This window comes from Macrobrachium nipponense, chromosome 3 (genome assembly GCF_015104395.2).
Source record: "Macrobrachium nipponense isolate FS-2020 chromosome 3, ASM1510439v2, whole genome shotgun sequence".
Classification (NCBI taxonomy): domain Eukaryota; kingdom Metazoa; phylum Arthropoda; class Malacostraca; order Decapoda; family Palaemonidae; genus Macrobrachium; species Macrobrachium nipponense.
In genome coordinates, this window is record NC_087202.1 from 35,827,340 (window position 1) to 35,847,451 (window position 20,112).

Genomic DNA, 20,112 nt, shown 5'->3' on the forward strand with positions numbered 1-20,112 from the left:
ATAATTGAGAACAGCATGAAAAATTTAATTCTTGGGGAGGGGGTTAGGGATTGAAAATACTAATGAAATAAAGGACAAAATAACTCAAATAAAGCCAATGATGATAAACATAAAAACTAACCTAATGTCAAGACTAAGACCTAAAACTTACCTCACATATCCCCAGCCTGAAAAGTTTAGCCTAATTTAAGCAAATCCAATAACTCAAGCACATATGTTCCTTTTCCCACCAATTGATTCATTTTCTTGTATCCCCCTGCTCCATCCCATTCCTCAAAAAAAAAATGGAAAAGAGCTTTGGACACTTGTTGTTTGGGCAGAGGGAGTGCTAACTACTATTTAAATAAAAAGAGAAGTTGTTGAAACTTTTAACAAAAATTGTCACAAGTTATATAGTCCTTTAGTGAAGCTGTTGCAGATAAGTTAGATTTTATAGTGTCAGGTCATAGTAAATTGTCAATATAGATAAAGTGCTACAGAGGCCACTAAACCAGATAACAATCATAGAATATAACTTGAGGTGAATAAGAATTTCATTAAGAATTTAATAAAGTAACACACTGTATATAATTGTTCCCACAGAAATACATGCCAAGGCTTGTATGTTGGGGTATTCCTCCAAATGAGCTGAAAATAGTTTGGGGTTGAATGTGTATATGTGCATTCTGCCTGACTTGGAGTAGAAGGTGTTTGCCTGCTTTTGCAGTGGAGGAAGAAAATATGAACAACAAAGTTGTGAAGAACATAAGCAGGTATATGGCTGCTTTATGTATTCTGCATTAGTGAACCCAATTTTTTTGTTCTGTAGAGAGAAATCTTGTGGTCTTCATGCTATGAGAAGTGTACTGACTGGTCTACTTCACATTGGAAGAACTCTGGTAAGAAACAGAACAAGGAAAAAATTTTTTTGCCAGTGTCTTTGGGGAGATCGTTCTTCTTTTGATAACTGCTGAATCTTTTTTGGTTCCTTCCTTGGAGTGCCCTCCTCTTTCTCTGCCCCTTTTACTCTATCTTTGTGCTCAGTCCAAGGGTGGTACATGTGAGAAAGTAGGTGACCAGCACATGCTCTTTAACAGTGCTAACCTAGGTTCCCATGCCAAGCTTTCCCAAGGTTGAGATCACAGTATATGCTTGTAGTTCATCACCTTACACCCCTGCTTTGTCTTCAGTGTGTCTTCAGTATTCTGAGCAACCCTTCTTTTACTGCAATTTACTCAAAGGGGCTCAATGCTACAAGATAGGGGAATAGTGTCTCTTCACTTCTGCCAGTTGGTGATGCAGATTTGACAGTGACATTCTGGCCAGAAGAAATGTTTTATCACTCCAGTTCAGCTGCTTGGGGCAGTTAGTTTAGACAGATTAATCCAATTCTTTTTTTTTTTTTTTTTTTTTTGCAAGGAATAAAGGTTTTTTTAATTTTTGGTTAAACAGGAAGCTCACAGTGTTCTGCTTGCCTATTTCATAACACTAACTATCCTTGGAAGATACCCTCTAGCACCCTTAGACAATCTGGATGTTTATGCTTTTTCCTCATTTTAGTCTGATTTGTCAGTTGATCAGTAAAGTGTTTGTCACCCTAGGTCTCAGATAACACAAGCAGTTTCTTGATGGCTCCTTGTCAAGTAGTGTCACAATCACCTAGCTCTTCTGGTTGAGGTGCCCAGAGATATCCCCTTGGCCCACTCGTCTCCGTTAGCCATGTGTTTTGAGTTGGCGTCATCTAACATGTACGTGCCAGGTAAGTGGTGTCTCTCTTGACAGAACTATTTTTCAACAAATTGTAGACTTCCTCCTCCACATCTGACAAGAAAAGTCCCTCATGCCATGTTATGGAGCCTGTTGGTGTGCTTTGATCCAGATTTTCTTGGCTTGCCCACTGAGGGCGTTATGGCATCCACAGGGGGATGTGAGTCTTAAGTTCTGCATCCTTACTTGGGCTATGGATGAGCCCTTGTTGTAGGCCTTAGATTAAGATCTTACCTTTAAGGCTGTTTTCTGCTAGCCTTAGTCTCAACACATACCAAAATGTATTGAGTTGTATAGCCTTTTGTCTTGTCAAACTTGTAGGATTGAGAAACTCTCTTGTTCTCTTTTGAATTTGTTTCAGAATCTCAAAACCTGTTTGTTTTTTAGAGAGATTCGGGAACCTGTCAGTGGGGATGTGGGTGAGATGCTTTTGTGCCCAGTCCAAGACTTGTTGCACTATAAAAGTAGATGCACTTCCTGGCTTCATGAAAACTTTTCTATTTCTCAAGTAATGAGGGCCAGTGTCAGGTGGTGCCATACTAAATTCACCCCAATTTACTTTAGGAAAATGGCCCATAGGCCCTTGGATGCCTTTTCCTTAGGATCTTTTGCGGCTGCTCAACAGGTTGTGTCGTCTTCCAAGCTTTTTTGGATGAAAAGCGGTTGGAATGCTGTTAGTTAAATGGGCAAGCTACTATCTTCTGTCTCCTCTGTCTCCTGTTCTTTCCATCATCAGCAAGGTAGCAATCAGGCTAAGTATGTGTTGGATAGGTGACTGCCATTAGACTCACAATGGAGCATTTTGTTTTATAATTTTGGCTCAAAAAGTGTGACTTCCTCTACTTTCCTATATACCAAGGGCGAAGGGGAAGGGGCAGGGGCAGTGGTAAAACTATTATTTGAACCATCAGTTTTTAACTGAACCATATGTTAACTGTTCTGACTTGCACTCTCCTTTATATTCAAGGAGCACTTGGTTCTCCAAAGTTTCTCTAGGGTGAGAGTACAGACGCCTCTCACTCTGGCTTAAGCACCATTATCTTGCATCCCTGTAACTGATTGAATAGGAGGTTACAGGAATCATTGGTTTCCAGCTCATTATCATGACTGGAAACATGACATTTCTGGGTGGAAATTCAACAAGTCAGTTAAGAAACTTTACTATCTTGTAACCTAAGGAGTCTTGTCATACAAGGCTATATAGTTTGCTTTGCTGTGGGAACAAATGTAAAATTTGTATTTTTCCTAGGTTACTAACCATAGCCTTTATCATAATCCCACCTCAACCACCCCCAGATGGTTGGGGAACTTCCCCATTCACCCACATACCACCAATTAACTATTTTGTTACCAAGCTCTAGATGCAGTTTCCAGCTCGTATTGAGGCATACTTCTTTCAACATTTTATATACTATTGCCAAATTTTTCAGTGTCTCATTTTCATGAAATAATTTCTCTTCATAGTTGAATTTTTTTCTTTCAAATTTCTTGATCACAAGGAATGTATATCAGTACAAAAGTGAAAGTCTAGAACTTGAGCATAAGGGATGACTTTCCTTGGTTACGTTGTTCTTGGCCACTGTGGGGAAAAACTTGCAGGTTCTTCACTGAGAATCTAAAAGCATGTTTCAGACATTGCCATACACTATCAGACACACTTGAAAATGATCATGCTTAATGCTGAAATACTGTAGATCAATTACGAAAGTGAAAGTCTAGAACTTCAGCATAAGAAATTAATTTCTTTGATTACAGTGTTCTTGGTTACTGTGGGGATAAACCTCCAGGTTCTACACTGAGAATCTAAAAGCACTATTCAGACATTTACCATACACGATCTGACATACTTGACAATGATCATGCTTGATGCTGAAATACTTTATCACTCTTTTGTAATCTTCAGACATGGTCATATCTCGAGATGTTTCTATACACACTTAAATTGCATGATCAAACACTAAATTTGATATGCATATTGGATAGTGTATGGGCCTTTTAGCAAGTCCTCACACCTATTATTGCCGGTAAATCACTATGTACATAAAATGAAGCCATACAGTAATCTCCTTTACTTATGAATAGGGAGTATATATTTTTTTACTAAATTATTTTGGCATAATCATTATTTTGTTAATCACAAGAATATGATTCTCATTCCATTTGCTCGTGAGCTATTTTTATGTTAGCTCCTTTCCCCCTTTTTCCTGTACAATATAGGGCAGTTTTGGAAAGCAGGGCTTGTTTAGATGGGGGCCAGTAATAGTATAATGATGGACATTAGTTATTGAAATTAAGAAATTATTCTTGAATTACAACAGAACAGAAAAATTTTGTATCCATGTTGGATGGCAAACCTTATCCTCACTTCGTCACTGTAATTAATAGGGCCTTAATCTGACATGACCTAGCCTTGGCCATAGTGTTAAATTTCTACGGGTGGGATGACTCAGCCTCCCAGAAACCCCAAAAATATGCCCTAACCTAACCTCTCAAAGAAACATTGTTCAACATTCGACTATGGAAACTGAGCCTTAAATGAGGAGGGGAGGGATTTTCACGAAAGGAAAATAAATAGATAAAATAAAATATTTATGTTGGGGCGTTTGTTACCTAGAACTTCCGAGAGCTCAGAACACGTAGGTTTGTTGTATACAATCATAAGGGTTTTTTTTAGCTGTTTAGTTGATTTAGGGAAAAACTGTTTTAACAGACCAGCTGTCGAGCTTGAGCTTATGTTGCTTTCTTGTGATCCTACATTGTTGTGAAAAACAACAGTGATTGAGAGGATTATTATACTTACTGCTTGGCTTCATCTCGCCGTGTATCGTGTTTGGCAAGCGTACTATAACATCGGAATTCAATTCTTTAACCTCTCACATTTATTCCTTATCCTAACTTTTAAGATAGTTCCTTTTAAGTTTTTCCATTCCATTCTAGCATCATTCTGTTAGTACCTTTCCTTTTTTATGTTTCATACTGTACATGATATCGCCGTTTGAAGTTAATCAGAACAGGATGAGGCTATGCATTTAGACTTTGTTGTCGTTCATTTGATATTGTAGTCTTTGATCAGAGTCTACGGCTCTCGGCTTGTTAAAAATTACTAAGTATTTCTTATGAATTGAAATAATTACCAAGCATTATTTCCGTTTGTAAAGGGATTGCTGATTGTTATCCTTCCTTTGGTACCTCCTACTTCTTTCACCATTTATGTCTCATCTCGAATTTTTTAGGCAGTTGATGCCTTTATGCTTTATGTCGTAATGTTTTTAGCTTTCTGTAAAAGAAAACTCATTGAGATGGCTTGTCAGTCCGGTGGCACTTTGTCTGCACTCAAATCTTGAAAACTAATGAGGAGAGAGCGCTGCAAATCGGTATGTTGATCATCTACCCTTCAGTCATAAAACATACCGAATTGCAGGCCTCTAGCCCCAGTAATTTTTATCTTATTTTTTATATTTAAGGTTAAAGTCAGCCATGATCGTGCGTCTGGCTATGCTGTAGGACATGCCACTACCGGGTCGTGCCTGAAAGTTTCATGGGCCGTGGCTGAGAGTTTCATACAGCATTATACGCTGTACAGAAAATTCTATTGTGCCGAAGCTTTTTATACTTGTTTTTATACCCGTGTAATTTATAGCTTTATGTTGAATTTCTTGGTTAACTTTAGTCGTGATTTCAGCATTAGTGTCAACGTCTGCAGTTTTACGCACCAGATGTAAATTTGACTGGCAAACCTATAGACATTCTTTTAATATGTTGACCCTGAATGCTATAGCAATATTTTTGCCATCGTAATCTTGATCTAATTTCGTTTACAGTCGTACGAGTATAAGCCTCTGTATGAATTTTCCTGCCTCTAGAGTATCAGGAAACGTCCTTTTCACTCTTCGTAATAGTATAATATATCAGAGATCACTTTCATCGTGCTTTTACCGCAGGAGCTTTATGGGAATTCAGATTAAGAGACAAACAAAACTGCCACCCCCCTTCCACCCCTTTATACTGAGATCGGGTATCTCATTTACGTCGCTCCCAGAAGAAGCGTTTGTTCTTGGTGTTTCTTGTTATCGTTTTTCATTTGTATCCTTTTCATTGTAATGTTTATGACTGCATATTTTTTATAAATGGCTTCAGTTGCTTAGAACACTTCCAAAAATAGTATTTTGGTAGATCATCTTTGAGCTGTCACTCTTGCACACAGGAGCGCGTTTAATGCTTGATATCAAGTCAGATTTTGCATGTCCCGTGTTCAGTATTCATAGATGTATTCCGGTGGGGTTTCGTTTAGAATATGGTAGCTGGTGGCTCGAATTCGTGGTCATGTTTCTCATTTTCGTTTACTCGGGGAGTAAGTCTACAAACTACTTTGTTGTTGTTGTTGTTGTTGTTGTTGTTGTGCGGGTAGGAGAGATCTGAAAAAGGTGTTTCCCATTGAGTTAAAGATACAGGAATTTTAGGGTATGATATTTATGATTTATTTATTAGAATGAAATTGTAAAAATATATATATGTGGATGTTAAACTTTACAGAAAAATAATTTTTAATAAAGTATAGCATATTTAGTTTTAATTTTTTGTGGGGAAACAAGGCTCTATTTGGCCGTAGAATTTAGCATATTTTACGTAATTTGTTTGGTGTACTGAATATAGGCTATGTTTCTGTTCAATTATTTGTGTTTCCACTTATAACTGAGAATATATGAATGTGTTTAATTATTTCTTTCTTACTTGATCCTTGTTGCTATTATGAGCAGTACTAAGTATGAGTATTAATTACGAAGACCACTTCATGTTAATTTAGGAATATAATGTTTACAACTTACGTGTGAGGAGAAAATCTTGCACACGTCCCGAGTAAGCTGGAGGTCGGATCACGCCTTGCTGTATTTGACGAGATTATCTCACTCAGTTTGGAAATACTTTGGTAAATGCATATTTACCACACTTACATAATTTCACCTGCTTGTCTGTCGTTTGTTAATCAAGTTCAGAGTTTTTCGAAAATAGAATTATTGAATTTTTTGCGCGCTCTGCAAGGCTGGCTGACGGTGGGACCAATAAACACTGATGAAGCATAGATTGAACGCTTGGTTGAATGATGGAAAATGGATTTAATAAACACTTGGCTACATGCAAATGATGGAGTTTCAGTTTGCAGTTTTTTTATGCATTTGTTTTGGAACACCGTTGCCACGAATTGTAAATATTCTCCAGCTAGATACATTTTTTTGTGATGATTCTATTAACAAGGCAGCATTAGAATTTTAAGTCTTTTTGAATGGTGCATGAAAATCGTGGAAGCGTGAAAGTTCAGTGGTATTTGTTTTCGTCATTCTATCACTCCACTGAACGTAAGAATTTTTTTTATGCAGACCTACATTCTTAAATGATAAACCTTTCGTTTCGTTGTACAATTCCAACTTTATATTTTTTAGCTCAATGGGTCCTGTATTATACGAAAAACTCTTTTTCTCGTAACATATTTGAATGCTTTTATGTGTAAGTTGAGTATATAGGTTTTGTTGATTAAGGGTTGAGGCCATACTCATGCAAAGTTGCGAGGCCAAGAAAAAGAATATTTTTGCTTGAAGAACATGAATCCTGAGTTTAGGAGAACTAATTAAATGCACTGTGAGCTCCATAATGCTCAAACATTTAAAAGTACTCATTCGTATGTCATCTTTATTTGGTTGTGTCTCAGTAATTAAAAGCGGATTATCAATGATGTCAGATACACTGTCCTTTTTTATACCTAAATAAGGTCAAACGAAGGCACTGAGTTCCCTCTCTGCGTATATATTATTATAGATAGATATAAAACTAAAGCTAGCCAGGTTAGTTCCACAACGAAGGCTGTTAATCTTTATTTATTTTGTATTTTACTGAAAATGTTAAGTCTTAGGGCTCTTTAAGTCTGCAGTGATCGTATTTTGTTTTTATTTCAGGAAAAAATGAGTTAAGGGCCTAGCAGTAATGCCGTTCTCCAGTTTTCAAGGTAGGCAACCGACAGCTGTCCAAGTGAACCATGAATAGTTATTTGTAGAGACTTCCAAACGTCGATGAGCCGTATGAGGACAATGACAACACCCAGTATTTTCCTGTAGGGGGTTAGCGCCATCGGTGTTTGCAGTGTCCCTTTGTCCCCTAGAGATGCACCCACTTTTTAGCCTTTTAGTTGACCTCCATTCTCGCAAGTTTTTCAGGCTTTTTGTCTACCACTCAAGAGTTGTTACTTTGTAGTGTAACTCGTACAGTACATCATTTTCTCTGTTTTCTGGATCGCCCTTTTCTTGTTCTTCAACAACTTTTCATTGCCTTGAAAGCCGAATGACCGAAAGAACCTCAGTGCTTGGCTTGGCAACCTCGGTCAATTCAATTTCATATTGTACGGCGAGTTAAAAAAATGCCTGGAGGTGATATTTCTGTTGGGATTTTTTTTTATAAGGAGAGGAGGATTTGCATAGTATCTGTTTGTTGAGCTTTTAATTTTGCTTATTTTTTTCGTTTATTTTTAGTCAATTATATTTGTTGAATGATTTATTTGTCTAAAATTTTACCGATTTTTCAGTTAAAGTTGGTTTTCCGACAAAGAAACTAGAAATCCACTGAACTGTCAATGGAAACTTCCCCGTGTCTTTAATGTTATAGATTTTCATTAAGATTTCATTTTGCTAAAATACAATTGTCACATTATGATTAGCGTTAATTTCGGAATGAATGTGTATTATTTAACTTTATGAAATCACGGTATTGTCAAAAAACAGATATGTAAGCTGGATGGAATATCTCACCTGCTCTGATCAGGAGGAAATTCATGAAAATACTTGTTAATTCATATTTTGTGAAATAAGTAATGCCGTTGATTACTAACAGAATATTGTTGGTGCTTATACGGGTTTATCAGTCCATAGGATAATTGCAAATTAAAATAAAGAAGCTATTGTAATTTTATAAACCGTTAAATTTTCTTTTTTCAGTGGTTATGTAAAATACTTTTAAACAAATTGCATTTGTCTTCATTTCATGATATTCATCATATTTGAAATATTAACATTTAATAAATTGAAAGTCAGTTTACCTAAACGGTTGGCTCCTTAAATCCTTTCAAAATGCTTATTCTTTTAATTCCTCTCAGTCCCAAATTTCTCAGTGTTGCGACAACGCAGGATATCAGTTGCACCTCATCTCGTATATTTGGTCTTTACTCTCGCTGTTCCTGTCGCTTTTTTTTTTCTTATCCTTTTTGAAATGTGGCTAGTTTTATGAAAATGCTCATTTATATGGCATGTACTTGGATAAGTGGATATCACTTTAGAAGTAATCTACATTTAACTTCATTGTATTTTCTTCTTTGCAATCTAGATTTTCTGACCTGTCCGTCAACTAAATATAATTCGTCAGTAAACGGTCAACCGGAGATGCATTGCATAACTACCCTAAAACAGCTTACATTTTATTTTACTAATTTATTGATATTTTTGTCTGTGTATTAACATATTGATTTATCTCTGCTTTCTTTTCCTATAATTGATCTCTTTATATTTCCTGTTGTCTGCAGTAACTTCTTATAAAAGGACACTGTATTCCTTGGAAGCTTGAATTTCAATTCAGGTCGCCTATAGGCTTGTTCCATATGAGTAGGGTTCATCTTCTGAATAATAATGATAGTAAGAATAATAATACCGTTAGTAAGCAGTGTGAAATTTCAATGCGAATTCAGTTGTGCTCTGCACAGTAATGAAGAAAACGCTCAGTGCATATCATGCCCGTTCGTAATTAATTCTCGAGAAATGTTCTTCAACGAATTAACTTGTTAATTGAAACATTCTCGAATGTAGATTTCGAATTTAATCTCGGGGTAAACAACAGCAGTGCCGGTATATCATTCCGATATCCACCGCTGATAGTTTAATGAAAGCCTTCCTCGATTTATTGGGTCCCATAACTCAGAAAACATTTCTTCGTAAAGCTCAGACTTTGAGCCGCCTTCCAGTGTTGCCTGTTTATCATAACTCGGGTAGTGCTTATTCCTTCAGGCTAAATGTCGCGGACATGAAGGTTGTGTCTTTGATTTTTGTTTATTTCTTGTTTATATTTGCTAATAACATATGTTTTTCTGATTTTTTTTTTGGTATTTTTTTTATAACTGATCGATTCTTACTGTATTTGCTGTTACCGTTTATCATTTCTTTTAAATGAGTACCATATTCTATGGAAACTTATTCCACATGAAAAGGTGTCATTTTCTGGATATGACAATAATGTTATTAAAATCCAGCAGTGTTGTATATATTTATTGATCAATTTTGTGGTTGAATAACACACACACGCGCGGACACACACACACACATATATATATATATATCTATATATATATATATTATATATATATCTATATATATATATATTTTTATATATATATATATATATATATTATTATATATATATATATCTTAAACGAGTTTTTAGGACCAAATGACACTTGTTTAAACAAAATTAAACAAACTGGCAACTACACCTACCTCGTTCGTCGCAGATCATTCTAGGGCGTTAGCTAAAATGCAAACAAGGCCAATAAACCCCCGTAGATACAAAAATATACTTTTTATTTCCCAAATTAGCTGACATTGAAATGGAACAAAATGAATTAATTAAAGTGGAATAAAGTGAGTTAACTCTGACCCCCCCAAAAAACCGTTAAACTGTTATTTTCCTCTCCCAAATCAGGTTTAAGTAAGTACCCCCTGTAATCTCACTATCTCCGACTAACCACACCATTCTAATAAGTCAAATACGTCTTAGAGAATCCATTTTTCTATATGGTGACATTGAACGCATCTTATTTGATGGGTCTGCAACACTTCTCAATACCTCTCAACACCTCTTCCAGGTGTATTCCGCACCTGTCACAAGTAATCAAAGAGTGTCCTCTCTTATTCCTATTTCTCATCACCAAAGCCATATATCGTTTGCTGCGAACACACATGCAGACACGCCCTGCGGGGCATCCAGCAAACACAGATGCCCCATGTTTAAGGAATGTGATTTCCGAGGCGTCGCCGACCTCAAATTGCATTGGTCATCTTTCCTGGCTGTTTTTCATTCCAGCATTCTTCGAGGAATCCAGCGCTTGTCTCTAAGCGACGTGTCTCTAACCTGAAAGAGATGAGATTAACAATTCACTACCGTGCCTTTTTAAGATATATATATATATATATATATATATATATATATATGATATATATATTATATATATATATATATATATATATATATATATATATATATATATATATTATTACAAGTTTATGTTTATTTTCATTAATTTTGTTTATACTGTTTGGTTACGTTTATTCTTTTTGTTTTCCTTTTTTTTATTACTATTCAAGACAGGCAAACTGCTTGTTTGGTATCAAAAAAAGTAATTACCATGTACAGAATACCATTAGGTAGTTCAGCCAAAGTTACAGGGTTCAGCATATATAGGCCATTACAGCAGTCGTTACCGAGAGCTAAACCAGAGAGGTTATCCTGACAGTCGAACCAGAGTCACGAAGAAGGGACAAGGGATAATACGTATATAACGAGTCAGAGAGAGAGAGAGAATATCGGATTGTTGCCATTGTGTTTTGGTATTTCGTTGTCATGTCACGTTGGGCATGATAAGTGTTGTTTTATGTTGATATTCTCTGTGTTCATTAGTGCCATTTCTATTATTTATATTCCTGTGTTTTGGAAGACTGTCGTTAGTTATTACCAGTGGAGTTGATATATATTGTTGCATATGCGTGCATCAGGTCAGTGGCTATATGTGTTGTCATTTCTGTAGGTAAGAGGTGTTGTTATTATATAGTCCGTTTCTTTACCCTTGGTAATTAACGATAGTTAGCCAGTCCATTCGCTAGTTGATATCTTGTTAGCCAGTCCATTCGCTAGTTGATATCTTGTACTGTTTGTATAATTGCTTGTCGGCACTTTAATGACGAATACGTTGATTCGTTGCTGCAGTGGTTTTCTTTATTATGATGGATCTCTCGTTCTTATATATATCATAACTCGTTAGCTTAAATCTTAATTCTATTATATACGTACCTTGTTTATGGTTGTCTTGGACATACGTTAACTTTGATGAATCGTTTGGTAATTGCCTTCGATACTTACATTAGTCCCGTTGTTTGTGTTCTTCTCTTTATGATAAATCTCCTGTAAGACTGTTGTTTGGTGACTCGTCTCTCGTACCTCATATGCTACTTGTATATATTATTACACTTTCATGAAGGATATCCATCAAAGGCAAGTCAGAGTATATTTAGGTTAATCATTTTATCTGATATTATATTCCCTTAATATTGAATTGCAGTAGTTATTACCATACATTTATATTGGGTTTTCTTTTATCAATTGCAGAACCCGAGTATGGCGTTTTGGATAGTGCCGAATATATTTTAATAAATATAATAAGTTTTGCCTTGCATTTAATTGCCCTCACTTGAGTTTGTGCTAGTAGGTGCATCCCACTTTATCAACAATATTATATTTCTAGAGTATTTAACTACTCTGTGTTACACCTGTCATAGGTTCACTGTCGCCATTATCTAGCAAAGAACCTGGATATAAAATATCACATAAAATCTATGCACAGGCACGTACATATTTGGCGACCTTGCCCAAGGATGCTTCCTCTTGCATTTTCCTCAGTGAGAGTAGTTATGTATTGTGCTGGACTCTTGTAGTTATTTTATGATAGTACAGTGCGGTAGCATATTTTTTGTGCATTTTTCGTGTGGGGTTATTTTATATATTATTCATAATGTCTACTTTAGAATCTATTACTGCTATAGAGGAAAAACTCGGATATGAGGGTAAAGCAGTTGGCTGAGTTTGTAAAGGAAAACATATGCAAATAGAGAGAGAGAACAGGCAGATTGAGAGAGAAGCTAGAGCAGCTAGAAGGCAGGAGTTAGCAGAGGAGAAGGAGAAGTTACAGTTAGAGATAAAGTTGGAGCAAGTAAAGAAAGGTGAAAGTAGTGGTGATGGTGACACGGCAGGACATTTTACTGTGTGGACTCAGAAGCTTATACCTAAATTTTCAGAGACAGATGTGAGTCAGTTTTTTTAGCGTTTTGAGAAAGTAGCTAAACAGTTAGACTGGGAGAAGGCTAGTTGGGCTCTTATTGTGCAATCAGTTTTTGTAGGGAAAGCTCAGGAAGCTTATGCTACACTTAGCTTCGATGATAGCATCGATTATGAGGTAGTGAAGAGCGCTGTGTTGTCCGCTTATCAACTTGTTCCTGAAGTGTACAGACAAAAGTTCAGAAATTATGTGGAAGGAGTAAACCAGACATTTTTTGATTATGCGAGGCATAAGTCTGTATTGTTCGATGATTGGCTCCGGTCTAGGTCAATTACTGATTTTGTAGATCTTAGAGAACTTCTTTTGCTTGAAGATTTCAAAGATAGTATGTCTAGGGATGTCAGAGTACACTTGGAAGAGTTAGATCATAAGACTTTGGAAGAAGCAGCTAGGTCAGCTGATAGATTTGTACTAACTCATGGTAAAACTTATCAACCCAGAACTTATAAGTATAGTTATAGTCATTATCAGCCAAGTAGAAAATATGTAACTAGAGATCAAACACAGAATAACTCCCCTAAAGTAAGTAAGGATAAGAAAGAGATAACATGTTACAAATGTGGTAAACTAGGACATTTTCAGTTTGAGTGTAAACAGACAAAAGGTAAAGTAACACTAATCTCAAGATGTCAAGTTAGTAAGGATGAGTATGTGAGTAAAATGAGTAAAGTTGATTTTGAAAATAGTAAGAGTGATGAAACGAATGAAGTGTTGAAGAATTTTGGAGAGTATCTGCATGAAGGTAGAATAAGAGTGTTAAAGAATCCAGATGTTGTAAGTAAAACTTTAGTTATGTTAAGAGATACTGGTGCGTCTCAGTCATGTGTATTAAGAAAAAGTTTACCAGAAAATTATGAGAGTGAAGAAGATAACTTTGTTCTGCTAGGAGGTTTTCCTAATTCGTCTGTGTCATGTCCACTTGTTGAATTTAAAATTGAGTCAGAGCTAGTTCAAGGTACCCATAGAATTTGCGATTTTTATAGAACAACTTGGCCGATTCCCTAGGTGGAAAAAAATAGATGTTGGGATAAAATAGGTAATGATGTAATATGTCCAGTTCAACAGAGAGGGGAAAGAGTAAGTAAAGAAGTAGTTGAAGTGACCAGTAAACCTATAGCTCCCGTAACCAGAGCTCAGAGTAAGTTGACGACAGTAGATGAGGATGAAGATCTCAACTTGGCAGACTTGGAGAAGGAGGTGGTAGTAGGTAATATTCCAGTGCAAGAGTCACTGAAGTGTATAGGTGACAGAAAAGATTTAGTAAAGGCGCAGAAAGAAGATAAAGGTTTAAGTAACATTTTTGAGAATGCTGTTCCAGAAAATGAAGTATCGGATGTAAGTAAGCCTTGTTTTTTTATTAGAAATGAAGTATTGTATAGATTGTCCAGATCAAAATTAGCAAATGCTAGTAATGCATATGTAGATTATCAAATTGTAGTCCCTGAGAAGTATAGAAATGTAATAATGCAACAAGCCCATGATAATCTTTGTGGAGGACACTTTGGTATTGCCAAGACTATGTACAAAGTAAGAGAAAGCATTTTTTTTTGGCCTTCATTAAAGAAAGATGTAAATAGATATTGTAAATGCTGTCATACATGCCAATTTCGTAGGTAAGCCCAATCAAATTATACCTAAAGCACCTCTTGTACCAATAACTGTACTAACAGAACCATTTTCGCAGATTGTGATAGATATAGTGGGACCGCTACCAAAAACATCATCAGGTAATGAGTACATCTTAACTATCATGGATCGCACCACCAGATATCCAGAAGCTATCCCGATACGCAAGATTTCCAGTAAAGTAGTAATCAAACATTTAACAGATTATTTTTCTAGATTCGGCTTTCCAAAGGAATTACAATCAGATAGAGGCAGTAACTTTATGAGTAAGTTGTTTAGTAAGAAAATGCTAGAATGGAATATTAAGCATGTGGTATCTTCGCCATACCATCCAGAAAGCCAAGGGGTGTTAGAAGGATTTCACCTAACTATGAAAAATGCTTTAACTAAGTATGGGTCTGAATTTCAAAGTCAGTGGGATTTTGATTTGCCATATGTTTTGTTTGCAATTAGATCATCTCCAAATGAAAGCTTAGGTTTTACCCCTTTTGAATTGACATTCGGTCACGAGGTAAGGAGTCCTTTGAATATGATTAAAGATCAGTGGAGTGATAATGGTGAGAGCAAATTTGATGTTTTAAATCATGTTACAGAATTTAAAGAGAAGTTGAAGAGGATGATAGAATGGTCAAATAAGAATGTAGTGAAAGCGCAGGAGTGTATGAAGCGAAAGTATGATAAAAATACAGTGTTGAGACAATTTAAGGAAGGTGATAGTGTACTTGTTTTTATACCTATTCCAGGACAGTTTAAAAGCCGGTATGTTGGACCCGGTATAGTAAGACGAAGAGTAAATTTAAATTAACATAGAGTGCCTAACAGACGTAACAAGGAACAAGTCTTTCACATCAATTTACTGAAGCCATATTACCAAAAGGAAGTAATTAAACCAGTTGCGGTAGTGCATAGTAAATCTATTAAAATTGGTAATGAAATAAGTGAAGATATGAATGAAGAAGAGACAAGTGTGAAAGGTGAATATGATTGGAGTAAAAATGGAGTTGATTTAACAGAACTGGAAGAAAGATTGTCATATTTGCCTGATTCACAAGTAAAAGATGTTATACAGGTACTTAGGGACTTTCCATCATTGTTTCAGAATCGGCCTGGTAAAGTGAATTGTATTCAAACATGACATTAAGTTTAGTCCCAGATGCTAATCCGATTAGACAGGCACCTTATCGATTATCCCCACCTAAAGCATTAGAAGTTAAGAAACAAATTGATTACATGTTGCAACATGACTTAATTGAACCAAGTAACAGTCCATGGAGTTCTCCAGTAGTATTGGTAGATAAGAAGGACGGTACTTTCAGGTTGTGTATTGATTATCGGAAGGTGAATGAGTTGACTATCCCTGATTCATATCCATTACCACGCATAGACGATTGTGTTGACAAAATAGGGCACTCAAAGTTTGTCAGTAAATTTGATTTGCTTAAAGGATATTGGCAAGTTCCGTTGACTGAAGAGTCCAGAAGTGTCACAGCTTTCATAACGCCTGACGGTTTATTTCATTGCAAAATTATGCCTTTTGGTTTACGCAATGCTGCTAGTACGTTCCAACGACTTATGAATTTTGTGATCAGAGATGTAGAGAATTGTACAGTATATTTAGATGATGTGGTTGTGTATAGCAATTCTTGGTCGGAGCATCTAAAACATATTCGATCTTTATTTTCAGCTTTGCTAAAGTACGGATTAGTAGTTAACTTGAAGAAGTGTGAGTTCGGTAAGCAGAGATTACATATCTAGGTTATCAAGTTGGAAGTGGAAATATCTCGCCTAAGAACAGCAACATTGAATCTATCATTAAATTTAAGACTCCGGAAAATAAGAAGCAAATTAGACAGTTTCTTGGGATGTGTAGTTATTTCAGACGGTTTGTTCCTAAATTTTCAGAATTAGCTGCACCTTTAACGAATCTTCTAAGTAGTAGATGTAATTTTAATTGGTCAGATTTGGCTGAGAAATCATTTTTGCAATTGAAGAGTATTTTGTGTGCCAAACCTATTTTGCGCTCACCAGATTTTTCCAAACCATTCCAGATGATGGTAGATGCAAGCGACATTGGTATCGGAGCAGTGCTGATGCAGAAATACGATGACATTCTTTTTCCTGTTAGCTATTTTTCCAGAAAATTAAATCGCAGCCAGAGTAAATACAGCACGATCGAGAAGGAATGTTTAGCATTGATGTCAGCCATACAACATTTTGAAGTATATGTAAATTCAAGTCCTGCAGAGGTAGAGATATTCTCAGATCATAACCCTTTAAAGTATCTACATCAGTTCAACAATAAGAACAGACGTCTCATGCGATGGTCTCTATTACAAGAATACAACATCAGTATCAAGCATGTGAAAGGAAAAGATAACGTAATAGCTGATGCCCTTTCACGTTCTTTTGTATAATTTTTTTTTATACCCGATTGTGACTTGTACTCAAATGTGACTTCTTTTGTATATTCCTGTTTTTAAAAAGCACTACCCATGCTTTTTAAATTTGCGGTGGAGGTATTACAAGTTTATGTTTATTTTCATTAATTTTGTTTATACTGTTTGGTTACGTTTATTCTTTTTGTTTTCCTTTTTTTTATTACTATTCAAGACAGGCAAACTGCTTGTTTGGTATCAAAAAAAGTAATTACCATGTACAGAATACCATTAGGTAGTTCAGCCAAAGTTACAGGGTTCAGCATATATAGACCATTACAGCAGTCGTTACCGAGAGCTAAACCAGAGAGGTTATCCTGACAGTCGAACCAGAGTCACGAAGAAGGGACAAGGGATAATACGTATATAACGAGTCAGAGAGAGAGAGAGAATATCGGATTGTTGCCATTGTGTTTTGGTATTTCGTTGTCATGTCACGTTGGGCATGATAAGTGTTGTTTTATGTTGATATTCTCTGTGTTCATTAGTGCCATTTCTATTATTTATATTCCTGTGTTTTGGAAGACTGTCGTTAGTTATTACCAGTGGAGTTGATATATATTGTTGCATATGCGTGCATCAGGTCAGTGGCTATATGTGTTGTCATTTCTGTAGGTAAGAGGTGTTGTTATTATATAGTCCGTTTCTTTACCCTTGGTAATTAACGATAGTTAGCCAGTTCCCATTCGCTGTAGTTGGAATATCTTGTTAGCCAGTCCATTCGCTAGTTGATATCTTGTACTGTTTGTATAATTGCTTGTCGGCACTTTAATGACGAATACGTTGATTCGTTGCTGCAGTGGTTTTCTTTATTATGATGGATCTCTCGTTCTTATATATATCATAACTCGTTAGCTTAAATCTTAATTCTATTATACGTACCTTGTTTATGGTTGTCTTCGACATACGTTAACTTTGATGAATCGTTTGGTAATTGCCTTCGATACTTACATTAGTCCCGTTGTTTGTGTTCTTCTCTTATGATAAATCTCCTGTAAGACTGTTGTTTGGTGACTCGTCTCTCGTACCTCATATGCTACTTGTATATATTATTACACTTTCATGAAGGATATCCATCAAAGGCAAGTCAGAGTATATTTAGGTTAATCATTTATCTGATATTATATTCCCTTAATATTGAATTGCAGTAGTTATTACCATACATTTATATTGGGTTTTCTTTTATCAATTGCAGAACCCGAGTATGGCGTTTTGGATAGTGCCGAATATATTTTAATAAATATAATAAGTTTTGCCTTGCATTTAATTGCCCTCACTTGAGTTTGTGCTAGTAGGTGCATCCCACTTTATCAACAACATTATATTTCCAGAGTATTTAACTACTCTGTGTTACACCTGTCATAGGTTCACTGTCGCCATTATCTAGCAAAGAACTGGATATAAAATATCACATAAAATCTATGCACAGGCACGTAACAATATATATATATATATATATATATATATATATATATATATATATATATATATATATATATAAGCGAATACCACAGGAAAATAATAAGCAGAAATCTAAGCGCTTTCGTCTTTACTAAGACATTGTCAAGGAACGAATGAAATACGGTTGGAAAGAAAGAATTAACCCCGACAGAAACTACTTCATCTCTGTTAGGGTTAGATTTATGTTTTAGTTTGTGACCGTGTGATATCAGATAATCCTGGATTATCTTTGATTTTTACCATTTTGACAATTAACCATCTGGTATTTTTGATCCTTTTGTTTACCTGGTAACTTTCTATCCAACTTGATTTCATTCGTTCCTTTAAAATGCCTTAGTAAAGACGAAAGAGCTTTGTGATCTTATGCTATATCATATATATATATATATATATATATATATATATATATATATATATATATATATATATAATATTTAATATCAGATTAAGGGTTCTGATTTATTTGTTCCGTACACAGATGAATTATAAAGTGGAATGTTAGTATAGTAATCTAAAACTCCATTAAAGGGTCTCTTGTATTGGCTAACCTTGCAGTAAGCTTGAAGGAACTACACTCAATAAATAAGAGCGCAGTTCAAAAGAGGATTTTGAAAATTAGCTGAAATGATACGAATAAAGGAAGCTCATTTTTATTTTTTTTTTGTGATCTTGTTTCTGCCTTTGTTTCCCCCAGTATCATCGTGTTGGAGATCAATTTTGACAAATTGTGCTTTCTTCGAATTTTATGCACAATTGCGTCGACATTCGTGTTGCCCGTCCATTGCATGAGAGGCCAATTCCGGTGATTAATGTGTTCTTATGTTGGTAACATGCAGACCTGGGATTTTGGGCTTATGGGCTTTGTTTTGAGTTTTTTCTGTTAAGCTTACATCTATCGTTGTGCATTTTTGACATTTCCCTATAGTATCCAAAAATACTCGATCTTTTTGTTCCCTATAACGAGAAGTTTGCGTGCACTGCGGTCTGTCCATAAGACAAGACAAGCGACTTCATTTATAATTTTCGTAGTTTGCACTGCGGATGTGATACATCCTGAAAAGCTCGGCATTCTTTAAATACTTTTCGCATTCTTCATGCCATGGAGCGCAGTAAAACGCTACTCTCTCTCTCTCTCTCTCTCTCTCTCTCTCTCTCTCAGATAGTGAAGACAAAGAAAACCAAGGACATTAAGGCCCAAAGTTGCTCATGTTCTGAATAGAGTTATCTTCTATTTGATTGTTTTGGTTTGTTTATTAATATGTCGTTACGTCTAAAGTGTCATTTCTGAGAATATGTTCATGCAAAGGAACCCAGGAATTCAAAGTTGTCGTAAGCGCCTCAATGGCGTGGTTGGTTTGGTGTTTGCTTCTCACCTCGGTGGTCGCGGGTTCGATTCCCGGCCATTCCATTGAGGAGTGAGAGATGTGTATTTCTGGTGATAGACGTTCACTCTCGACGTGGTTCGGAAGTCACGTAAAGCCGTTGGTCCCGTTGCTGAATAACCAACCACTGGTTCCATGCAACGTAAAAACACCATACAAACAAAATCAAAGTTGTCGTAGATTTAGTAAACCAAATGGAATAAACCAAATAATCTTTTCCCCTTCCCTACAAATTTATCCGAAGTGTTTTATGAGAGTTGCGTAATATTTGTAACTTCTCTAAGTAAAACTTTAACTTTCCGTTCATTATCTCTTACGGGGGTAA